Consider the following 20,961-nt stretch of genomic DNA (forward strand, 5'->3'; position numbering starts at 1 on the left):
TCTCCAGCTTTGTTTTCTGTTTAAAATTTTGTTTAATTACTCTGTTTTTTTGTAGTCTCGTGTACTTTCCAGAATTAAGTGGTCAATCTACTAAAATATTTCATAGGATTTCACTAGGATTACATTGAAACTATCAATCACTTTGAAAATAATATCTCAACATGACTGAGTTATCTAATCTGTGAAAAGGGAATATCTCTCCATCATTGAGTTATTTTTAAATTTCTCAGTTATGTTTTCAGTATACAGATTTTGAAAACATGGGTTACATCTATTTCTGTCTTTAAGGCTTTTATGCTATGATAAATTGCATTGTTAAAATTTCAATTTTTAGTGACTAGTGTTAGTATAGAGAAATGCAATTAATGTTCACAAGAGGTATTGGTCTTTAGTTTTCTTTTGTTATAATGTCTTTGGTTTTGGTAGCAGGATATTGTTGACCCCATAAAATGAGGTTCGGAGAATTACCTCTTCTATTTTCTGGAAGGGTTCCTATAGAATTGGAAATATTTTTGCCTGAATGTTTCATAGAAATCATCAGTGAAGCTACCTGGGTTTGATTTTTTTTTTGGGGGGGGGGTAGATATTTTAAACAATAGATTCAGATCTTTGATAGACATTGAGATTTTGACATTTACCACTTTCTTCTTGACAGAACTTTGATAGTTTGTGTTTTTCAAAAAAATTTTACATTTCATCTTAGTTGTCAATTTTATTGGCTTAAAGATGCTCATCTTCTTTACCATCTTTTCATTTCTGTAGAATCTGTAGTGATACTCACATAATTTTCTTGATATTATTAATTTGTATTCTCTTTTCATTTTCTGATTGGACTGGCTAAGGATGTGTCAATTTTATTAATGTTTTCCAAGAACTGCCTTTTGTTTTCTTTAAATTTATTTTTTACTGTTTTCTGTTTCTATTTAATTAAGTCCTTGACTTATACTCACTATTTCCTTTTTTCTGTTTGCTTTGGTTTTAATTTTCTTTTCTTGCCATATAGTCTCTTTAGGTAGGAACCTAGACCATTGATTTGATACTTTCTTCTTTTCTAATATAAGCCATTAGTGCAAAAATATTTCTCTAATTATTGTTCAGCCGTTTTTCACCCATTTTGTTCCATGGTAACTTTATTTTCAGTCAGTTCAAAATATTTTCTAATTTCTCTCATGATTTCTTCTTCGAAATGTGGGCTATATATAAATGTCTTCTTCTGTTTTTAAATAGTTGCCAAATTTCAAGATACTCTTTTGTTATTGATTTATAGTTTAATTTCTTTGTGGTCAGAGATTGTACTTCACATGATTTCAATCCTCTTTAATTCATGAAGATTTGTCTTGTGGCTCAGCATGAGGTCTCTTCTGGGTTATGTGCTTGGTGTATATTTTCTGTTGATGAGAGAAATACTCAAGTAGATCATGTTACATCATAGTTTGTTCAAGTCTTCTATACTCTTTCCAATTTTCTCCACTTGTTCTATCAGTTACTGGGAGTAGAGTGTTGAAATATCTAACTGTAGTTGTGGACTTGTCTCTTTTTCTTTGTAGTTCTATCAAGTTTTGCTTCAAGTTTTGCTTCTTATGATGTGAGGCTCTCATTAAGTGCAGGCACGTTTAGGACTGTAATGTCCTCTTGATAAAGTGATCTCTTTATTATTACAAAATGTCCCTATTTTCCCCAGTAATATTCCTTGTCTAAGATCTACTTCATTTGACATTAGCAAAGCCATTCTAGCTCTCTTTTGATTACTGCTTGTGTGGCACACCCATTTTCATCTTTTTACTTTTAATGTCTTGCTTAAATGTATCACAGGACTGTGCTTTCTCCACCCCTCCACCAGTGTGCATCACTCTCATTCTCAAGCTCTCTCTGTGTCAGTGAATGGGACACAAGACACTCAGCGTTCAGGACAGAAATTTAGGAAACAACTCCATTCCTCTTTTCTCCCCCCCATCAAAGGGATCCTAATGATTCTTCAGAAAACACAAAAAACTATTTACTTGTCTCCATGTCCACAGTACAAACCTAAAAGAGGTCAAGATCTTCATGACTCTAGAGCTCTTGACCTACCTGGGCTCCCTCTGTAACCCACCTCCATGCCATTTCTCGTACCAGCAGCAAGGATGATCTTAACATATATGACATTATCACCCTGCTTTAAGTCCTCTGGTCCATTCCCATTGCACTTAGAACAAAATGTAAATTCCTTCCCATGACCAAGAAGGCCCTAGATGACTGGTGCCCTATTTCCTCTCTCAGTCCATTTCTCCTCGTGGACCACCACACTTTGGTTCCTCCCGGTCTTTCGGTTTCTTGATTCTATTAAATTCTTCCTCATCTAGAGCCTCAGCTATTGCCTCTGCCTGGAATAAATTCACCTGAGTACTTTCCATTACTAGCATTTAAACTGAGACTGCAAGCATGCAAAAGTGTTATCACTTTCTTCATTCATTCTCTCAACAAATATTTGTTCAATGCATATAAGATGTCAGACACTAAGCTTCATGCTGAGAATGAAATGGTGAGCCTAAAGGTATTTGGTCTTTGCTCTCAAGGAGTTTACAATTCAATGGGGAAGACAGGCATCACTCCAGGAAAGTGCAAATATGCACTAAAAGAAGTCACATAAAGAAAGAGAGCTCAGCTCTATGGAAACCAATAATAAAATGGAAATCAACTGAGGCTGTAAATAAGGCTTTCTTGAGGACGGATTCTTTGACCACGATTGGAAAGGGGAGTAGGAGTTAACCAGCATACTGTGAATTCAGTAGTGAGGAAAATCATATTAATTGAAACTTTAGTTCATATACATGTACGGTTAACAAGATACGGTATGATAATTTTGATCAGGCAAATCATGATTAGTAATTAGTTACAACAGCCTCAATGTGGCTCAATCTTGTCATATCATCTGAAAGTAAAATTATGGGTTTATTATTTCAGTAAAAAGGAATAATATTTTGTGCATTATGAGATTGAAAAGATTTTTTAAGAGTAATAATAAGGTATTTTTTTAAAAAAATAAACTGATTCCTAACTAGTAAATTTAGTTAAAAAAACACATGCTAATGATAGTAAAGATTAGTAAAAACAAGAAATACTTGCATTTCCAAAACTGCATTCCTTAGGCCTCATCCAAAGATGCCAAAAGAATTCAACTCTTCATTTGATGTGGTCTTAAAATTAGAGGCAGAATGGACCAATATAAAGGGCAGAGACATCTGAATATTTCACGTTTGTTTCTGGGGCTGATATCTCAGATGGCCTGGGTTGGAGGTAAAGTTAGTCATCTAATGGACCAAATGGTGCCATACTTCACATCACTTCACATATTCCTCCAAATTGACTTCAAAGTGTGATTTTACATTTAAGCTCCATTTTCCTTCTGGCCTCTCAGCTATGCTGAAATTAATTAATATCTTCTTTACCTATAAATGTTATTTCTGCCTACCTGTTATTTATGCAAACTCTATTTATTTTAAAAAACCGAGCTTAAAACTAAACTCTTCTCCCTCAATTCTCATCTTTATAAAAGTTTCTCTGTCGGCAAGTTCTGCTAATCTAATCTTGGTGAGAGTTAGCTACATATTATCCTGCTTTCCTGTGTCACTGTTTTATAGGTGCGCTACTTGCATCTCTCAAATCAGTTAGCCATTGATGTTTAATAAATGACTCCAAAATTCAATGGTTAAAAACTCTGACCATTTACTTAGCTCACAATTCTGCTGAGCACTTTGTCTGGCCTGGTTGGGTTCTGCTAATCTCGGCTAGGTCAGCTTACGCATTTGAAGTCAGTTTGAGAGTCAGCCAGGGGCTGCTCATCCCAGATGGCCTCACTCACAGGTTTGGCAGTTGGCTGGTGACTGGGTCACGCTCTGTTCATCATCTAGCAGGTTAGCCTGTGCTTCTTCCCATGGGTACTGGGTACTAAAAGCATCCAGAGGGTAAGCTCTACTATACAAGTGCTTTTCACGATTCTACTCAAATCATTTTTGCAACTGTCTCAGTGACCAAAGCAAGCCACTTTTGGATAGGAAGACATATAATGTCACTATCAATACAGAGAGAGAATTAATTCATGGTCATTTTTTATACTGGACCATATCTTTAGATTAAAAAAAAAAAAAAAGACGCATTTTCTTTGGAAACCTATATCTGTGCCATGCATGTATGAAAGGTACTCAAAATAGATTTTTAACTGAATGCTTAACTAAATGAACAAGCGGATAAAAGACCCTCACCTCAGGCCAGGCATGGTGGCTCACGCTTGTAATCCCAGCATTTTGGGAGGCCAAGGCAGGTGGGTCACCTGAGGCCAGGAGTTCGAGACCAGCCTGACCAACATGGGGAAATCCTGTCTCTACTAAAAACACAAAATTAGCTGGGGGTGGTGGCACATGCCTGGAATCCCAGGTACATGGGAAGCTGAGGCAGGAGAATCGCTTGAACCCGGGAGGTGGAGGTTGTGGTGAGCCGAGATCGCTCCATTGCACTCCAGCCTGGGCAACAAGAGTGAAACTCCGTAAAAACAAAACAAAACAAAAAAACAAAAACAGAAACAAAAAACCCTCACCTCAGTTTATTTCATGTTAGTCTAGTCTCTATGACAAAGTAAGTACTTCGACTTTTTTTGTGGTTAATACTTTAGTGTCATTTGCATACACATTGGTCAAAAGAAATGGGATGACTCAACTTCTTAATTGGGCAACATGAAATCTGTAAATTACTATGAATATCCTTCCTGGTCCTGCAGAAGTATCTCTGTATTGCCATAGCAGACTGAAATCCTACAGCCCTAATGATGGCTGGAAGATTCCTGAATTCAATTTGCAAAAGTGTTTGTAAAAATGTCCTAGTCTGAGTTTAGGGATGGGTCATGTGTCTTCAGCAACTACATGTCATGCAAATGACTTTTGCATTCTACTGAGGGACCAACTGCACAGAAATCAAAATGCAAGAGAGAGGAGAGGTTTCCAATCTTCTTAGGGCAGGGTGCGAAGAGGTTTGAAACAACAGTGGCTACTCCTACACTAATACCACTCCTCAACCTCAAACCTGCCTCCACCTGCATCTGTTTTAAGAATGATTTTAAATAGAAGCAATATATTCCTTTGAGTTTGACTTTACTTAAATTATAGAAATCATGACTATAGTAATATACCCTGATGGTTCTTCAAGTCTTTGGAGAAAATAAAAGGTACAGTGAAGGAAGCCAAGAGAAATCTTTACAAGCTTAGTAGTGTTTGCATTTGGCTTTGAACAATTGTTAACATTGAATGTGAATGTATACATCATTTCATGCAATAGCTGTATTGTGACACTAATACTATTAAAAACAAATTGTTGGTTCAAGAATCTCTCTCTTTATGAATTATAGGTCAAATGGCTGCAGAAAGACACAATAAGGCAGTGAGCAGTTAATTCATCACAATTAAAAAACAGTTGACTGAGCAATAAACAATTATCCCAATAGGAGCATATTTCTTATGGGCGAGAATGTCCAGAACAGAAATAAAGACATTTATGTGGCTGGCATCAAAGCCATCCCAAAGAATAGCAGAAACAGTGGACTAAATGATAAAAGTATAGCTAATCATAAAGCTGTTTTTATCTCCCCTCCTACCTTCCACAGCATGATCCACTACAAGAGAGAAAAGACAAGGATCATTCCTAGGTCCTCTGGAATTAACTCAGTGCCTTGCACAATATCAGTAATAAAAATTGATGAATACATAATTTAATAGTTCAAAAAGCCAAGAAGCCTCATCAGACTGCTTAAGCTTGTTTTATCAGGACTTGACTTTTTAGGTTGACCGGTCAGTTGAAAATTCAGATTACTTCAATTGCAATGGGAAGTCCTGTGGTTTCACCTGGCTCTGGAAAAGGAAGGAAACATAAGACAGTACTGTCTGGAGGAAACAAGGTCCTCTTTCAAAGCAATGTACAAGCTAACTCCAGGCCTTCACATCCAAGCTTATGCACTAAACCTGAGAATGTAAAAAAAGAAAAGTAAAATTATATATGTCCTGTTTTAAGTCCTCAGGAATCAAATATTCTAAAATGTTTGGTGCAAAGTGTGTTTTGAAGGAGCAATCAGCAATGTCACAGAATTGAAAGACTGTGTTAGAAAAAAAGTGTGCAATCTACTGGGCTTTTGAGATAGAAAATTCTATCAGCAATTTATCATATTCAGATATTTAAAGTGTGCATATGAAATACATGCCATAAATTATTTGTGACATTTTTATGATTTAGAAATACAAGACTATTGGTTGATTTCCATTGCCACTTGGGGCACAAATTGGTATATCAAAATATAAGCTTCAATTTATGACACAAGAAGCCACAAAATATACTATCAATGCCAATCTGCCTGTATCACTATTAGCACACTGTAATATGTCTATTACAATGCAGGTGCCAATGATGGCCTCCTGACCCACATACCATTCGTAGGTACTGTTGCTGCCCATTGGCACAGAAAAAGTTATATATGCACCATACAACTCCATTCTTCTAACTACTGCTTATTGGGGTATAAGTGAATAATTCGAGGTTGACCAATTATAGTTTTTCCAGAAATCTAATGTGGTCCACAGAGATGGCCTCTGTTAGCTCTAGACAGCTGATCTGGAAAATTCGTGGAAACAATGCTTTGAGGACCAGTGTGTTGGCCACATAAAACTGTGGAGGAAGCCGGTCTGAAGGTAGAAAATAGAGATGAGTGAATTCACAGAAAGAATGAAAGAGAGGCAATGAGGCCCACAGATGCTGGCAACCAAGGAGAGTAATGGCTACTTCTAGGCCAGGATGAACTCCTGTGACATACCTACATAACATACTAGTGTGTCATCCCAGTAAATGCCCTTCACCAAAGCTGCTGTTCCTTCTATCAAAATGGTCCTATGACATCTAATCTTAGGTAAGGGGCTGGGTCAGTGGCTAATTCAAAGCCTAACATCCACTCTACCTTAATTAATAGATGGCTTTTTAATATTAATAGTTGATATGGACATGTATCGAACAAATGAGCTTCAGTGAATAAAACTTTTCTAGTTTGTTGTAGAGGCTTATAGAATTGAGTCTCTCTCCTATTAGAGTGTAAACTCCTTGACGATAAGATCTAATCTAGTTCATGTTAGCATCATGGTATCTAGAGGCTGGCAAATCACGAGGTCAGGAGATAGAGACCATCCTGGCTAACATGGTGAAACTCCGTCTCTACTAAAAATACAAAAAAAATTAGCTGGGCGTGGTGGTGTGCGCCTGTAGTCCCAGCTACTTGGGAGGCTGAGGCAGGAGAATGGCGGGAACCCGGGAGGCAGAGCTTGCAGTGAGCCGAGATTATGCCACTGCAGCCTGGTTGACAGAGAGAGACTCCATCTCAAAAAAAAAAAAAAAAAGAGCACAAGTAGTAGTAGGTCAGTTGATACATTGATAGGACAGGCCAAGAGTTGGCCTTTTTTTTTTTTTTTTGAGATGGGGGTCTCACTTTGTCACCCAAGTTGGAGTGCAGTGGTGCAATCTTGGCTCGCTGTAACCCCGCCTCCCAGGTTCAGGTGATCCTCCCACCTCAGCTTGCAGAGTAGCTGGGACTACAGGTGCATGCCAACACGCCCAACTAATTTTTCGTACTTTTTGTAGAAACAGGGTTGCCATGCTGCTTAGGCTGGTCTGGAACTGATCTTAAATGATTCACCTGCCTCAGCCTTTCAAAGTGCTGATATTACAGGTGTGAGCCACTGTGCCTGGCAAAGAGATGGCTTTTTAAAACAATTATAGTTCATATCCTTAAAAGAGATCGTTAAGAACAATTTACATATGTATGACATTTTAGAGAGAAATGTTTTAGGCTCTAGTATTCTATAAAAATCATACAAATCTCCTCAAGAGTTGTGTGTTGGGAGCCAATTGTCAATTCTGATGAATAAGAAAAATACTTGACCGGTCCAAACCAAAAAATACATAGATACATATATAAAGTCATAATTTTCTCATAAACATCACTGAGAACACTACTGACAGTATTGGAATACTTGAATCAAACTGCTACTCTTATACTGGAGCCATTTTAGCTTTTTATTTCATACTTTCGTAGCTGAAATTTTATTTCAGTGCTGTATTTTACAATGTTCTTTTCACAGAAGTCTTTGTCAGTGGTCATTTTTTTTCCATATTGTCTCAACATTTCCCTTCACTTCTGTGTTTCGCTTTTAAAAACTTATCAGTGGCATTTGAAACACCACATATTTTAAAACAGAGTGAATCATAGTTTTTAACTCTCTGCTGTGTTTAAGATAATAATGGATGTTGAGTAGAAACTAATCTTACTACTAATTTTAGCATCCATTAAAAACTTCCAATCAGTCTCAGTTTGTAGATCTTTGAGTATTTTGTGAACTGCACATCTATTTTTCATTGTCAAGGCAATCCATTTTCAAATCATGATCACAAATAATTTCTTGGGAAAAAATTACATTTTTATTTTTAAAGGATTTAAAAGTCTGGCCAGACACAGTTTTATCAGCTGGAATGTAAGATCCCTAAAAGTAGAAGATTTTTGTCAGTTTTGTTTATTGAGATAGTTCCAAAATCCAGAAAAGCGCTGAGTACATAGTACACGTCCAAAAATATTTCTGGAGTAAATAAATCAATCATAGAAAGTATCAATAGTTGGGAAATTTTTAAAGGCCTTTTATTATCCGTTGTAACATAGGTTTGTGAAATGACCCTGGGCATGTACCTGATTATATTGATCCTGCAGGCATTCATTTCCTAAATATTTTCTGAGTGCCTATTATTTATCAGGAACTGTGGCTCAGAGAAAGTATACCAAGATGAATAGCTTACAGACAGTTTTCTCTAGGAGTTCATGATGAAAAGGTAAACAGAGGAGTGTACATTCTTTGTATGGCAAGATGATAAATACACAGAAGGTGAATGAATAAGACATTAAATAAATTTACAGCAAGCAGCTGCTTGTTTCTTAATACATAGATTGAGAAGTACAATTGCAGATTCCATTATGCAAATAATCTATTTCCCCTATGTGATCATCTATGAATAATTTCATAGGCCACCAAGGCACTGATCAGGACATTGAAAGAGTCATTTATTCAATGTAAATGGCCTATTATTATAGTGGACTTTCAAAAATACCTTATTTGCTCATGTATTAAAAATTTCATTGAAAATAACTTATTATATAAGTGGTTTACAATTTATATGGCTTTGAGACTGTGTCAAACTGATGGAGACAAAATAGTCATTTAACACACTTCAGATCAATGATTTCTTTTAGAATATGTACGTGGAAGATTAGTTAAGAGCTAAAGAGTCCTGACTTTAGACTCACACAAAACTGGGTTTTGACTCCATTCCCATGAATTATTGACTCTTTCAGTCTACTGAGCTAAGGCAGGACTAAGTTTTCATCTAATAAAAAGTTTCTGCTGGTGTCAAAAAATACAGTTCATCAGAAAACCAAACACTGCATGTTCTCACTTATAAGTGGGAGCTGAACAATGAGAACACATGGACACAGAGAGGGGAATAACATACACTGGGGCCTGTTGGGAAGGCAGTGGGAGGGAGAGCATCAAGACAGATAGTTAATGTATGCGAGTCTTAATACCTAGGTGATGTGCTGATCTGTGCAGCAAACCACTATGGCACATGTTTACCTATGTAACAAATCTGCACATCCTGCACACGTAACCTGGAACTTAGAATAAAATAAAATAGAATTAAATTAAATGTAAAAAATACAGTTTATACAAACTGATGCCGCCTATCGATTATTTGTATTTCCTGATCACAAAATAATGAGTTCACTCTAGTTTCCAATTATATTATGAAATATTCATAACTTTAATAGACCTCATCAGAATCCCTAAAATTATAGATTCTATTATTCCTTACTTAAAATTTCTCTGGAACCAATGCCAAGGAACTCGGAATGTTCCAGACTCAGTTATCCAAGATGAATTTAATATTTAACAAAATTACAATATTGAATGTCAATACTTATCATTTACCCTGACTATACAAGTCCTGCCAATGAAAAAGCACAAATTCTTGCTCAAAAAGTGAAAGAAGATATTATGCTTTGACATAGGATATAACAAATACAATGTCAAGTCTACTGAAGACACTAAAGTTTGCAATTCTTTAAATTACAAGATTTTAGACTTACATATTTAAACCTTTAACTCTCTTATAACAAAGTTTTATGTTACATTGGTCCTCTTTTATCAATGGGGGATATCTTCCAAGACCCCCAGCTGATGCCTGAAACCACGTATAGCACCAAACCCTATATACACAATGTTTTTCCTATGCATACATACTTTTAGTAAAGTTTAATTTATAAAATAGGTACAATAAGATATTAACAACAATAACTAATAAGTTATTAGTTGAATATTATTAATGACATAGTATAAAAGAAGGGTTATATGAACACAAGCATTGTGGTATCTTGATAGTTGGTATGATAACGGAGATGGCAACTGAGGGACCCATGGGTGGGGAGTGCAGACCCTGTGAAGATGCTAGACGCAGGGATGATTTACATCCCAGAAGGACAAAGAAGGACAGAGTGAGATTTCATCACGCTACTCAAAACAGCATGCGATTTAAAACCTAGGATTTATTTCTGGAATTTTCCATTTCATATTTTCAGACTGCGGTTTACCATGGGTAACTGAAATCATGGAAAATGAAACCATGGATAAGGGGATTGCTGTATACCCTTAGTAACAGCAACATTCACATGCATTATTTTTATAAGACTTAAAGTTCAAAAACACTTCCACAAACACTATCTCATTTAATGTCCACAACATCCCAGTAAGTTGTTGTTAAGACAAAAAAACCCCAAAAAACTGTAATTGAAGAGACCAAGAAATTGAGTTGCCTAAAATCACAGTTAGTAACTTGGTTCTCTGCCCTTAAGTCCAGCACCCTTTCTCTCTTACAAACAGATTTAGTTTTAGGGTGAATATAAGAATGTGGAAGATATTTGTGCATCCAATTTAGTCCTCTTTGCTTGACAGCCATCCCTGCTTCAACATGATGAATGTTCACTTTCAGGTTTTGACACACCTAAGCAGCTCTGTCTCAGTAAATCTGCCAAGAAATGCACTAAAAATACTTCTATTACTAAATAATAGACTTTTACAAAAAAAAATAAGGAAAATTCATGAGACCATAATCTTTTCAATTATGTTATAGAAAGAAACTTAAGTAAGAGATTACATATAAAATAATGTGGGTTTTGATATTATTTAAGAGTTAAGGAGCCCTTAAGTATCTCACAAATGTAATCTACTTAATACTAGACCTGAGTGAAATTCCATAGTCTTTCCTCTCAATTCACACTGAGAACTATGAATTACTGCTATTTTATCTATCTGCTTTAAGAATAGAGGAATATTAAAAAAAAGAAAAATGTGAAGAAGGGGGTAAAGTATCTATTTTCTTATGAAGCAAAAACAGGATGCAGCAGAAATATGCCGTACTAATAATACATCTTGCACTTTAGAAAACAAAAATCGCTTATGTACTAAGAAATTTTTGTCTCTGAAGCCTTCCTAACACCTCTTAACAAATTAATAAAACAAGACAATTGGATTATCAATGAACACCATAGTAATCAATACCAAAATGACTAGGTAATGATCTAATGAAAGGACATAATGTTTCAGTGGACCTTAAATTTTCATTAACCCCTAATATCAATACCAAATAGTTAATTTCCTTCAGAACAGTGGAGAAGTGATAGAATATTTCTTCCCAGGAGCTGCCCTGGGGTACACTAAGAGTATTCTCAGACATCTGGGGTTTCTTTTTATGTCTCCCGCTTCTATAAACCTATCCCCACCCTATACCTGCCTTTCCCAAGAAACAAGAAAAACAGTCCTTACAGACTATCAAGAAATAAGAATAATAGTCTAGAATTTTTAAAAAATAGTATTTGATATACTGGATATTGCATATTTTTTGTCAGACATCAAACATACGAGGGATTCATTTTAGCTCTTACTTGGAAGAATTTTTTGTTCTCAAAGAGTCTTTGAAAGAATAGTGAAGTGAAAAGCATGACAAAATGATGAAAGGTGGCTTTGAAATTAAACTGATGTGAATTGAACTGATCTCTCTCTTTCTCTCTCTCTTTCTCTGTATTTCTTGGTGGCGTGACTTTGAGCAAATTACTGAATTCCTTGAATCTCATTTTATCCACAAGTAAAAATGAATAGCTGAACCTGCCACACAGTATCATCTTCAGAATTTCTGAGCGGATAAAGTACTTGGCATGTGGTGAGCACTAAATAAATGTTACTTCCCTTCCCAAGTCCATAGAATTTTAAAAGACACAAGATTCAATACCTGGCAATATGCAGTAGACTCAAAGTGGCAGTCTCTTCTGACACCTAGTTTGGCAGTAGAGTGTTTCTAGAAATGGTAACACTGGGATCACCTACAACAGAGCCCCTGAACTTGATTCTGCTTGCATTTTAATGGCAGGCAAGGATATTTTCAATTAGATGTTATTTGTATTTTTGAACTATAAAATATTATACTTACGAATATAAATAGAATATGTTAAATGGATAAACACTCCCAAATATCTTACATTTTAAGAAATATCTTGCACTACTAAGACTAAATGGTTTTAAAACTTTGCTTTCTTTTAAATAAAAGTCATTTCTAACTTTGATCAAATGGTCTAATGTTACTTCATTGCCCACTTTGAAAGACCATATGGTGCATTTACTTGTAAATGCTTCTATGAAATAATTTAATTACATCATTCTTTCCAGGAATCTGGCTTGGGCTGAGATTACATAAAGAGGTAAATTAGCTCTATTGAAAATGTATTTGTTTTGGTTTGGTTAACACTATATTTGCCACAAATCTCTAGATGTATGTTGAAAGATTTGACATACCATTCTTATACCTGCTTGCTGATGCAATTAAGTTATTTTAAAAGACACTGGACATACACCCCCCAAAATGAAGAATATTTAATAGAGAGAAAATCTTTAAAAATTTTTTGATTTAATTGTTTACAACAATTCATAGAGAACATTATTATCAACCCTAGTAAATATCTTTGCATAAACAATATCAGATCTGAATATGAGAAACTGAGCCAAAATGTTTGGCTTCCTAAAACTCACAGATTATTTCAGCTCCAGGATTGTACTGGGATAAATACAATCTAAATCAGAGTTGAACATTAAGTTTGGATTCTGGAACTTGGTTCTAAGCATGCAGAACCATGGAGATAAGCCTGAGTACTAATCCAGACAAGTTATACAGAGTGAGTTGTCAATAGTGGTAGTATCCTGATTACTTAATATTTATTTTATAAATTTTAAGATTTATTAGGTTGGGTCAGCAGTTTAAAGTTATAAATAAGGGTAAAATGGCCAAACTCTGACATTAAGAATCATCAAAGTATAAAGTTTGGCATATGGTGAGCACTAAATAAGTGTGACTTTCCTTTCTAAATTAAAATGTTACTTCCCTTTTTAGAAGGGGAACATCACACACTGGGGCCTGTTGGGGGGCTGGGGGGCTAGGGAAGGGAGACCATTAGGAGAAATACCTAATGCAGATGACGGGTTGATGGGTGCAACAAACCACCATGGCACATGTATACCTATGTAACAAACCTGCACGTTCTGCACATGTATCCCAGAACTTAAACTCTAATAAATGTTTTTAAAGTTACTTCCCTTTTTAAATTAAAATTCATTTCAAATTAAAATAGAAGTTGTAAAATTTTCTCTGGAAAGGATCAAGCCTGGGAAGTTTATAAAAGAAGTTGTCCTTGGAGATAATTTAGTAAGCTCATGGCATGAGACTTGTGCTTAAGCTAAATAAACTGTATTATAAGAGTACAAAAGGATGATGATGAATTGTGGTTTCAAAAGCGAAAAGGTGTCCTGAGATTTTGAATATATTAATATTTTATTTAAAATTCTATAAAGTGTCCTTTTTCAAATTCCACAATTTAAAGACAGACAACATCAGCAATCATACCAGAGGTAGTTAAGAATGCATTTAAGAAGAATAATTATAATGATGACAGTAGCAACAATGTTAGCAGTAGCTAACATGTATTGGGTACTTTTTGTCATGCACTATGTATTATATTATTTAATCTCCATAATGATTCTGACAGATACTCTATTGTTCCCATTTCAAAGATGAGGAGATTGAGAAAAATTAGGTAATTTGCCCAATATCATGATGCTAGAAAATGACAGATTTGAGATGATAAAATTTAAAATATCAACTATTTTCAGAAATATAACATGCCAGACTTAAAGACAAAAAAATCTACTCTTGAAAATAATAGTAATGTCATCTCAACTATAATTTGCTATGTGAGATTAAGGAAAATTCAACATAGTAGAAGAGTTTACAGATGATAAATTTAAGTCCTCATAGAGAAAACAGAGAAAAGTATTAAGGTCAAGGTCACTGGTGAGACTACAAAGCTTTTAAAATATTTGTTCAATCACTTAACATAAAATACCTATTTACTGAACACATATTATGCGCCAGGTCTGGTATTAAGCACTCTATAAATTAGACATCTAATTTTTCCAACTACCCCAAGAGTCATGGCCAAAAGGTGGCAGAGTCAGGATTCAGACCAGAGAAACCAATCTGTCCCCAGAGCCCATGTTCTCAGCCATCGTGTTATGACCTGGGGCATTTATATACCTTCAGTCTTCCCAGTTTTCATTTACCAAGTCTTCTTCACTAGGACATTTTTGAGATACCCTTTTCCTACACAGGACACAAAATACTGCAGAAGTTGTTACACATTTTAGATAAATGTGCATTTCAAGAGACCTAGTCCTCCATGTTAATATTCAATATCTCTCTGATTTCTGTATCAGAGATACTGACTCATTCTTGAATCTTAGGACTTTGAGATGCAGTATAACCTGCGTGCTTGAGAGGGAAAAACTTTGGATGACCTTTATTTCTCAACATCTGTCCACCCAAGATAAGTCTGTGGCATGGCCCAAGTGCCAATTTACATCCCTTAGCATCTGCTCTTATAGAAGTCACTGGAATGCACTTCTAAGACACATAAAGTCTTCTCAGTCTCATACCTCCCCCCATTTTTCTTTATCTCTCCCAAGGATTCCCTACACTAACTATTCCTATTCTGCCATTTGATTCAACTCTATTGTCTTTTCTCAGCTCCAACTCTGTTTTGATAATAATCCCGACTAGAGTAAAACTGGCAATGTAATATCTTGGAACAGAAGACTTTTAAGTTTGAGGAAAAGATACATGGAAGTAAACTGATATGCACTGGCAGTACATGTAAGGGAACCTTACAGTTAGGGAAGGATTTGCATGTAGATGATCACAATAGGCACACCTTTATCATAACCAGTTTCAAGGAGTTAGTGTCCCCATTTTATAGGTATTGGTTTTTCACTAGCAGAAACAACACAAATTGTAGTAATTATAGGTTTCATAAAACTGTATTTCAGTTATATTCAAAAATAAGAATACTTGTCATGAAATTCCACTTGCAGTAAATGTTAACTTCCTCTACATAAGTATGAAAAATATCTTCAAATACGTGAGCATATGCTTAGCTAATCATAAACACCTCAATCGATGTTCAATGCCTTTTTGTGCTAGCCTACTTTTTCCCTTCTGCTATATGTCTAGTTAGTTGATGTAGCTTTTCAATTTACAAGAAAGCAGAAATATTTCAGATCAGGTCATGACATCAAATATCATCTGCAAACAGTAAATACAGTTTTCAAACACTTACCCAGTGTTAGTGAGACAAGCGAAGTCTGCTTTGCAACAACTCCACTAATCTGGGATTATATCTAAGCAAAGTGGATGCACGCTGGTCCTTTCAAGAAGGTGTCCCAGGGGAAGATCTAAGTAGTAATCACTTGAAGGGACTCAAGAGCACCACTCACGATGTGCTGAAATGCAGAAGGCGACAAAGAGGGAAGGCAAGTCTGTTAATGGAGCTCCATGATTACTTTTGCAATGTTACTCATACATGTTAAACCTTATGAACAGCAGTCTTAATCTTTTAACTTACAGTTCAGAGGCAGGCTAGCACAGTCATCAAGAGTATGAACTTTGTCAATTAAAATAAGTAAATAAAAGTACATCAATTTTTTTTTTAAAGAGCATGAGATCCAAGTCAGATGGATGGACTTCATGTCAAAGTTTGGTCACCAACTCGTATTTAAGGGCAAGCTATGCACATCCTCTGCAGAAGGACGTGGAAAAAAAGAAATAGGGTATTACTAACAAAATGTTTCTAACAATGCTCAATAAAGAGCAGTTATTTTATCCCTAACTCAGAAAGACAGAGAGAAGGCCCATTTATGGAGTACACAATATTAAGCACTGAGTTGGTGTTTTCCAGAAATTATCTCACTTAATTTTTCAGATGAGATGTTATCATTTCTGTTTTACTAACGAGGAAACTGATAATCAGGGAATGAGAGATTTGCTGAAGTCAGACAACAAGGAAACAGTGGATTTGGAACTTAAGACATGTCTGTCTGATCTTCTGGCCTTTTTCACATTTGAGGAGAATAAAGTCTAGAATCAGTTGGCTACTTTTCACAAAACCATTGTTTGTGATACAACAGCATTGCATTATTTCTGTATATCATTTAAGTGCTTTTGTCAGCAGAAATGAAAGAATTAAAATAAAATACGTTTCCAGCTAAATAACTAAATAATTGCATATAGGAGGAAATAATAAAGATTAAAGTAAAAATTAATGCTCAGGGAATCAGAAAGCAGTAACTCTATAAATAAATGCCCTCAGTTTTTAAAAACTCTAACAAAATAAACAAACCATTGGTAACCTTGACCAGAAAACAAGAGAGAAGGTAAAACTACAAAAATAAGAAATAACATGAAGATTTAGCTATTGAAAAAAGATAAAATGAAATAAGTAGCCTAAGTGACTACAGATATCTATGTATACAAGTTCGAAAATTTAGATAAAAGAGACAATTTTCCAGGGAATCATGTGTACTAAAATTGACTCCATTAATGGAGAAAGTTTAAAGAGATCAATTTCCATACAAGAAATAGAGAATGTTATTAAGGATGAATATCATAAAAAAAAAAAAAAAAAAAACAGGCCCAGATAGTGTCATGGTAAAAATCTATAAAACATTTGAAGATCAAATAGTCTCAGGACTCTACAAATTGTGGCAAAACATTGAAAATGAAAGAGACAATGTTTCCTTTTACTGAGCCAGAATAACATTGACACCTAAACCTAAAAAACTTTGTTCAAAAGAAAATAAATCTATAGACCTATATTGTCCATGAATATCAATGCAAAAATACTAAAAGAAATTTTGGTGAGCATAGTATTAAGAAAATAATGAAGACAACTAAGTGGGATTTATTACAGAAATTCAAGGTTGGTTCCTACTAGGAAATCTATTATTATCATATGCAGTATGATTTTTCCCTATATGCCGAAAGGCCTTAATGAAATTCAACATTCACTCATTATAAGATTATTCAAGAAAATGAATGTGATTTTTAACATATTAAAAATATATATTTCTTAATGCTAAATCGGTATCTTAATTGGACAGCACTAGAAGCATTCCTATTCACATCAGGAACAAGGGGAAGATACTAGTTATCTCCATTACTATTTATTATTTCACTGAAAGTGTTAACAAATGCAATTAGACAAAACAAATCTATTAAAGGTATTAGAACTGCTACAGAAGAGGTAAAAGTATCCCCACTTATAGATGACACGATACCTGAAAAACACTTAAGAATCAATAATAATTAATATTGCTAATCTCCAAATCATAATTTAGTAAGGCAACAGGCTATAAAATTAATATTCATAAATTAAGATATTAATCCTTCATGTAAATTGCATTATAAATAAATAACCACAGTGAAGGGGATGGGAAAGAATAGAACTAAGCTAAATAACTTTTAGAAAACAGTGTTTTGACTGCTTACTCCAAGCCTAAACACAAGGAAAAGTATCCATACATATTGTACTCCAGTTAGAGGTTTGTTTTTCAGAGTGGTATGAAATTGCGACTGTGAGACTACATTGTGCGTATATGAAGATTAAGCAAATAATTAAATAAATTGATGATACTGAGAGTGAAGTTTCTCAATGATAAAAAGAGGAGTTACAAGTAATGGAAGGGATTTGGCTAGAATGAACCCTGCAGTGCTGGACTGCAATCAGGTGCCTCAGCATGAACTCAGGAGTGTGTGTGTGTGTGTGTGTGTGTGTGTGTGTGTGTGTGTGTGTACAAACTGACATAAAGGAGAGACGTGTGCACATATGTGGATGTATATGTACACATATTTCCTAGCTCTGTCAGGTGACCTAGAAGCAATGGCAGAAGAGCAATGAGCACATCTAGCACTCAGATTTTGTTTTCCAAATATCTTTCGCTAAGAAAAAGAGTCAAATATCCTTCACGAAAAGGTTGATTTTGGGAATGGGTAGAGATTAGCAAGATAAGGAAATGGAGCAAGATAAGCCTGCAAGATCTTGTAATGCCAGAGTAAGTATGTGCTCAAAATTTCACGGCATCAGAGTCACCCTGAAGGAGTCCGCAGTGGCCAATTCTAGAATGAGAGCAACAAACTAAATGATAATAATAAAGAAGTCTATCTCACGGAATAAAAAAAAGATCCTTGAGTCCATACCACCAATAAGTAACTGGATCAATAGGTAAGGACAAAATCCTTAGAGTGAAATTCAAATTCAAAATACAAAAGGAGTGATGGATATAGAAAATCATCATCTCACAAACACAGTGGTAAGAATCATTGATGGAAGCTAAAATTTGTGGGCAAAAGTTTATGAGAAAACAGGACATTGACATAGTCTCAAACTCTCTCCCCATAAGATCCTTATTAGCTACAAGGGAAAAAATATAAATTTATAGTGGAGAAAACTGACAGACTCCACCTCAATCAAGTGATCAAAATTAACATCACCAGAAATGAGACATGTTGACATCATGTATCTCCTGGTATGACATACTGAGAAGGTCACAGTGTAGCCTTTGCAGTATTCATGCAAAAAATTTTAAAAACCTGAATTTAATCATGAAGAAACATCAGACAAACCAGAACTGAAGGACATTCTCCAAAATGACTGGCCAGCACTCTTCAAAATTGTCAAAGTCATAATAAACAAGGAAAGTCTAAGAAGTACCCCAAATCGAAAGAGAGTAAAGAGACATAACAAGTAAATGCGGTCTGTGATCCTGGATTGGATCTTAACACAGAAAAATGACATCTGTGGCACAAACTCACACTAGCGGAAGGTAGAATGGTGGATACAAGGATCTGAGGGATAGAAGAAAGGGGAGATGTTAGTCAAAGGGTAAAAGTAAAAGAATAAAAATGAAAAAAAAAAAAACAACTACGGTATATTTACAAAATTTACTGTTCTACATCAGGAAAGCAGATCAAACTGTTATTACGAATTATACAACACGGCTCAGCCCCACAGAGACGATACGGAGGAAGAAAATCAAAAGAGTGCATAGTGTGCCATTCCATTTATATGAAATTTAAAAAACTGATACCAAGAATTTATAGTGAAAAAATGTATTCTATTGAGTACTTCTGGGGGTATTAATTAGGACAAGTAACAGGAAAGGCCTTTGGGTGGATGATAATATACTGTATCTTTCTATTTGTGAGGCTTACACATGTGTATTAATCCATAACACTCACCAAGCTGTACATTTAAGATCCAGGTACTTTATCATAGGTAGGTTTTAATTAGTGGAAAATTATGAAAAATCATTTATTGAATATATTCTTTTGTCTCAGTTTTCATGGTTTAAATGTGCCATTTTATCAGACAGAACTTTCTAAAGGATGCAATTAAAACTAAGTATTAACTTCTGAGATTGCACTTTTCATAAAACAACAGAAGAAAAGCAGAATTGTTTTCTTCTTCAACTCCTTTGCTGAAAATGCATGGTTTAGATATCTGTTTTTCACTTTCAATGATGAGAAAAGAAAATATTCTGTTTTTTGCTATAAATGCTAATTATTCTATCTGTTCAAAGTGTTTATTTCTTCTTGAAAAATGGAAGGAAATATTAGTCATTGGATACAATAAAGTTCAGCACCCTGAGATATCTTAGGGAAATATTTTTAGCCTATGTGTACCAAAACTGATTGTTTTTAAAGAAAAAACAAATTTTAAATGCGATATTATATTTTCCTAAACTATCAAAATGTCTCTAGCTATATAAAGGTGCTAATGCAAAACAGAGCATTTCAATTTTCCTCAACACTAAAAGTAAATATAATTTTCTCTTAATTGTAAAATTTCCAGAATTTTTCATCTGCAGTAACTCCAAATTAGCCAACATCAATTGATTTGAAATCTCTTAGACACCATCCATGAGTTTCTTCCTGAAAGTACCACTTTTAAGCACATAAGTAACATACAGTCCCTTTACTTGAGCATTTTACATTCTATTGGGGAAGACAGATAATTACAATTTCACTACATCTGTAATTAACATATGAAATGTGAATACCAGTCACACAAGTATTGGTTTCTGCCAATAGAATGTGAGATATTCAATATCTCTATTAGGGTCTTTAATACATGTCTTGAACGTAGTCAGATGTCAATATAAATTTTTTTTAAGTTACAAAAGGTAATACCTTTAAGGAATAAAAAATATGATCAACATCTTCTGTTAAAAGAAGGCTAAGAAATAAATATGTATTCAAACACTTTAAAATAATAAATTAAGTTTAGCAGTGAGAATATGTTCCAGTTATCTGGAAAATTTACTTATTTATGACTCTTCTGTTCACCAATATTGCCAAGTAAAGTCATTTACAGATCTGGTAACAAAGCTGGGGTGCTGCAGTAGGACAATTTGGATAATCATA

General features: G+C 34.8%; 1 protein-coding gene across 2 annotated transcripts in view; it reads right to left on the minus strand.

Moving 5' to 3' along the window:
* DLGAP1 (DLG associated protein 1) overlaps positions 1 to 20,961 on the minus strand; it is a 968,455-nt gene that overhangs the window by 844,199 nt on the left and 103,295 nt on the right. For both annotated transcript variants that reach the window (XM_028838188.2, XM_028838186.2), the window contains exon 2: positions 15,821 to 15,983. The gene's annotated coding sequence lies outside the window, so the exon portion shown is untranslated. The remainder of the gene's footprint in view (positions 1 to 15,820; positions 15,984 to 20,961) is intronic.

Source organism: Macaca mulatta, chromosome 18 (genome assembly GCF_049350105.2).
Source record: "Macaca mulatta isolate MMU2019108-1 chromosome 18, T2T-MMU8v2.0, whole genome shotgun sequence".
Taxonomy (NCBI): domain Eukaryota; kingdom Metazoa; phylum Chordata; class Mammalia; order Primates; family Cercopithecidae; genus Macaca; species Macaca mulatta.